Here is a 5,411-nt window from a genome sequence, read left to right on the forward strand (position 1 = left end):
TGCATCAGAGAGCGCAATGAAAGTGGTTGCACAGATACTGACACAACGACAAATGCTTGAAGTATCGAAAGAGTGCTAATCACCTAGCAAAAAAAAAAAAAAAGGAGATTTGGTTTGGAAGGCAGGTGTGTCAGCGTGGCGTAGATTTTCTTGTTATCAAGCTGCTATAATTTCGAGGCAGTAGCACACTTGTTGAAAGTCGTTGCATACTGTGGTTGTTAATTTGCCAATGCGATTAAAGTTTGTTAAAGTTTCAGAAGCGTATAGTTGTGTTAGTTGGTATAGATTTATGGTAACAGAGCGCAAATAACTAGCCAGCAATTTTGTACCGACATTGCGTTACATTTTTGTAAATTTCTAATGTTTTTCTTATGCTGCTGTTGCTTTGCTTGCGTGGCATAAAAGAACCAATAGCTTCAATATAAACTGTTCTGGGTTGTCCCAAATTGTATGCTGTAGCTTTTCCAGGAATACGTGGGCTGCTCCTAACATGCTAAACGTGAGAAATTCTCACAGTGTGCCGAAAACGTGACAGTACCTTTACGACTCTGCGGTATAGACATCTCAAACACCGCCCTTATTGCACATCTTACTCAGCATTCGCATCAAAGCATTTTGTTTGTCAACAACGTTTGATCGGTTTAAGAGAAAGATTATCATGGTGTAAGCACGACGCATCCACTGACCTTCTACTTGGCAAATAAAATTGTAGACGAATCGTCAAGCGCTGATCAGACTTACGAGTGATTTAATCACTGCATGAAATGTACAGTCTCGGCTTCTGACCCGATCACCTAGGAGCGTGCCTTCGCAGTTGACCGATATGAGAACAAATAATTCAAAAACTTGAACTGTATAGGTTTTGTATGAATTTGCATGTATTCACACCTGCATAAAGTTATAAGCACAGTGCTAAGGCGGCTCATGCAAAAACCGACTTATAGGTTTTCGTAAAGTGTGTCCTTACACGCAGTAAATGCACCACTGCCATGGTGCATTTATTGTGGCTATCTCGCACATTTGTTGTGAAGTGTCTTCGCAAGTTGCACCGGTGGCAAATGGCCATCGCCTACGTACCGTCGACGTTGTAAGTCCCGTCGGTTATTGGCCAGTACTGCGAGTTCCACTGATAACGCCAGGCGTCCTCAGAAAACCTAGAATTAAAAACGTATTGGTCTTAGACACTTACACCTGTGGCAAAAAGATGATGAATTTATGTTTTATTAAAACAAGGTTCGGAGAAAGCAAAGTCATCATCATTCATCAGCCTATATTTATGTCCACTGCAGGACGAAGGCCTCTCCCTGGGATCTCCAATTACCCCTGTCTTGCGCAAGCTGATTCCAACCTTGCGCCTGCAAATTTCCTAACTTCATCACCCCACCGTTTACAAAGCAAAGTACTGCTTTGTAAACGCGCTCCTTGCAATGTTTCATTCTCTCTAAGACACACTATGTTGGCTGGCATAGGTCGAACAGCACACTTGTAAGAATAGCTGGTGCAGGACACTCATCCACCATAGCCGTAACGGCACCTTGACTTGAGCGAACACTTGTCAACTTAACCCTTACAGTACTTATAAAGGGTCTGATTCCTCCGTATGTAGTTCGCTATACAGGGTGTTCATTTTTAAGTTTACGGAATTTTTTATAAATCACCTGTGGCAGGTAGCATAATTCTTATCACTGAGCTGGGTTATTCGATGAGGCGTACATTTGTAGCACGAGAAATCGACACACCCATTCAACTAATTAACAAAAGATGACTAATTAAATTTACAGTTAATTTTTTACGACACATTGTAATTTAAATATTGCAGCCGGTGAGCTTGTCAGGCGTATCCACTTGGAAGGAATTTCCAGAATGACACCAGTTTGGAGATATGTGCCATCAAACTCGCAGCAAAAAATGCACTGTTGTTCCACTTACTTTTTTACTTAAATTCTGTTTTTTACATTGAAGCGCAAAATTAACTGGAACGCCCACATGTATTTCGTCCCACACTTTGGGAAATAATATCTCGAAACTGGTGTCATCCTGAAAATTCAGTTCAAGTGGATGCGTCTTGCAAACTCAGCAGCTACAATTCGTAAATTGCAATATGTGTCGTAAAGTAATCAACTAAAAAGTCCATTAGTCAATTTTTGTTCACTAGTTGAACATGTGTTTCGATTTCTCGTGCTACTAATGTCCGCCTCTTCGAATAACCCAGCTCAACGATAGAATTATGCTACCTGCCACAGGCGATTTTTAAAAATTCCGTAAAGCTTAATTTTGAACATCCGGTATAAATTGCGTGATCCACTTGCCGCAGTGAGAATACTCCACCAATAATTTAGAATAAAATGTTGGAACAAGGAACAATTTCTTCCTTAATAAAATAGGCTGAAGCATAAAAGTGACACTGTTTGCATGGCTTCTGCAATTAAGATGCAAATAAGGGTGCATATTAGAAAAATTCCCAGCTGTACCCGCATGTTGTGATGCGGCATTGCCGTGGGGAATGCCGCGTTTTTACGCTAATTACATTCATGACTCATGGATCCCGGAGCTATCAGGAAAATATCGGAATTTGGGTAATAAGTAATAAGAATACAAAGTGAATTTCTGTCTCATACGCAAGTTTTTTTTTTTTTGAGCACTCCTGAACGAAAGTATAAATTGCAATGAAATGATCATCAACTAGGATAGAGTTTATAGATATTTAGTCGGAAGCGACGCTAAATTGGCTTCTATGTCACTCGCAGCTGCCTATTCGAGGATTATTGGAAGGGTCAATTTTATTGTGGAGGAGGAAACAACCTTATTCAAGAGAAATTTCCGGGCTTTACAGATGGCCGCTTGTCTGCGGCGACCTCTTCCGCCCCGGCAATGATCACTTTTTGTTGTTTTTCTTCGGGGCTTTATTGTGAGATCGGCTTGAAAAATGCCCGATAGCACACAAAATGCTCAGTAACAATGTAGATGAATCGCGACGTGCTACGGCAGTTGTTCACAAATGGCAAAGGCTACCGTGTAGTACTCAAACTTTCCGCTTCTTTATCGCTGTAGTACAAAGTCGCCCAAATTTGCTCTTTGAAAATCAATTTAGAACCCTGTAATCTACCTTTCAGTGATAAAAAATACCCTTAAGAAACAATAGAAAGCAAGCTTTAATCGGCCAAACAATTGCAAGCGGAAAAAGGGTAATCTTGGGCAAAAATGTACTTTCTCTTTAGTGGGCATTTGTTGCCTTTAGGCAAAAATGGAAACGGACAAGCAATCTTTTTAAACCAACTTGTGGCGTTTCTTCGACCGGGCTTATGTTTTTAAAAATAAAGCATTATACGGAAAGCACCTACTTGGTAACCCTTTGTTTTAATTGTCAAATGACAGTATTTTTTGTGCAACTTCAAGAGTCGTCTATAAATTACTGGTTCGAGAAAGCAAGTGGGCAGTGTGGTTAAAAAAAATTGTGAGGTTTTTCGTGCCAGAACCACGACGTTATAAAAACGCAGGCCACAGTAGGGGACCACAAATTTTGACAACCGGGGCTTCTGTAACAAGCACCTCAATGCAATTAAACACGAGCGTTCTTGCAGCACGTTTTCGTTTAAATGCGGCGGTCGCCTCCGGAATTGAACCCAGGACTTCGAGCTGTAGCACCTCGCGCCGGGTGTGCAGTGCAATAATCAGACAAACAAAAAATGTTTTCTTCAATAAATGCATTGGCTTCATGTCGAGACCCCAGTCTTATCCTTAGCGCTTAACAGATGACTCTGTGCGGAACATGGCAATATTTTCGCTCCACCCATACATTGAAGCGTCTAGATCTAAAAAAGTAGCTGATTTAACAGCTCAAGTTGGCTGTCTAAAAGACCTATTTTAGGTGGGAACGCGCCCTAAGTGCGTCCTGCAGGACCCAAATAAAGTTTGTCCAGTCCAGTCCAGGTGCGAACAAATGTATAGCTGTTAAAGCCTATACTCTGGGTCGGGTCTGCGGGTGACAATATTAAATGAAAATTTCACAAGCGGTAATAAAGCTCACGTTGTGTAGGCGTCCAAAGTCGATGAAGAGCACTGGGTAACGTCACGCCTGGTACTTGAGGTCGCTTCGTCCGGGAAGCTGAACACAGGAGGCGTGAATACATTGTTTGTTTCTGCAGTCATGCCTGATGCTTCGATGCAATCGAACTGGCGTTCATTCGCGACTGCGTGATGTTGAACCCAGGCGCATGCGCACCCAATGCCAAGAAAGAACGGATACCAATAAAGCTTTTGGCACTTCGGGATTTCGAATAAAATGACACGGCATATCTGGAAAAAAACTGAGACGATATATAGTACGCCACTAGCTTGACGCTAATGTGCAAATTTCTTGAACGCTTTCAGAGGCGCGCCGATAGTCCTTGCTATCTTTCCGACAAATCGTCTAATGAAACTAAACCTCACTTACAAAAAATGCAAAAAAAAACGTGTATATCACGTTACTTTTTATTGCTATAGCAATTATATGGACACTCCAGGCGCATTTCTGCCGTCGGCGTCACCGTCGCCGTCGCCGTGAGGTTCCCTACAAAGTCCAAGGGTGCCGTATGCTGTATGTGCGAGTGAAAGCGTGCGAGGGTGAGGTGGCGATCGCGGCTTAATCCCGCGCACACAAGGGAGGAAAGCGGGAAGGAAGCGTGCCGCCTTCCGTCGCTCGCATCGCTCCGGAGGGAGGGTAGGCAGGGGGGGGGGGATTCTACGCCGCGCGTGCCTGCCTGGGCCGCTGTATTTTGAAAGTCATCTGCGTCGGTGAGCACAGTCCGTCGTGCGCTGTGTTTTCGCGCCTTCGTTCGCGTTGATGCGAGACGCGGCACGAAGGTCAATTTGCTCGCTGCTGCAACCGCGCTTCCTCACTTCACTGTTTTTACGAGTTTCCGTGGTCATCGAGTGATATGTGTTCATGTGTGCTGGTGCGCGCGTGACAACCTGCTTGTTCATTTAGTTATACGCCTATGTTTACAGGTTTATACGGCCGATAAAACTACTATCCTTACTTCGGATAGCTGTCCACTAGTTTGTTATCGCAATCAATGCTTCGCCTTTCGGGCGAAACTGCGACTTTTTTTTCATGCTCTTCTGAAAGGTAACTGCACAGCTTTCAGGGGAGAAACTGGTGCTCGTGTAAGGACTCGTGAAGTGTAGGAGGTATACAAGCTAAGTTTGCCCTAAGAACCCCTGTTGGTCAAAATTAATTCGGAGTCCCCCACTACGGCGTGCCTCATAATCAGAACGGGTTTTGGAACGTAAAACCCCGAAAAGAAGGAGGTTTTTGGCTGGGAGAGGGGATTACTGGAGCTTAAGGACTGATATGAAGATAGATCCAATCACTGGGGCGCGCCCTATAACGCTCGATGTTAGCACTTTAGTGTCGAGATAGTGGCGCA

At 43.5% G+C, this 5,411-nt stretch overlaps 1 protein-coding gene across 1 annotated transcript in view; it reads left to right on the plus strand.

Annotated features, from left to right (window-relative positions):
* The window catches only part of LOC119432532 (sericin 1-like), an 860,508-nt gene that overhangs the window by 805,888 nt on the left and 49,209 nt on the right, over window positions 1-5,411 (plus strand). The gene's annotated exons all lie outside the window — the stretch shown is intronic.

This window comes from Dermacentor silvarum, chromosome 11 (assembly GCF_013339745.2).
Source record: "Dermacentor silvarum isolate Dsil-2018 chromosome 11, BIME_Dsil_1.4, whole genome shotgun sequence".
NCBI lineage: Eukaryota > Metazoa > Arthropoda > Arachnida > Ixodida > Ixodidae > Dermacentor > Dermacentor silvarum.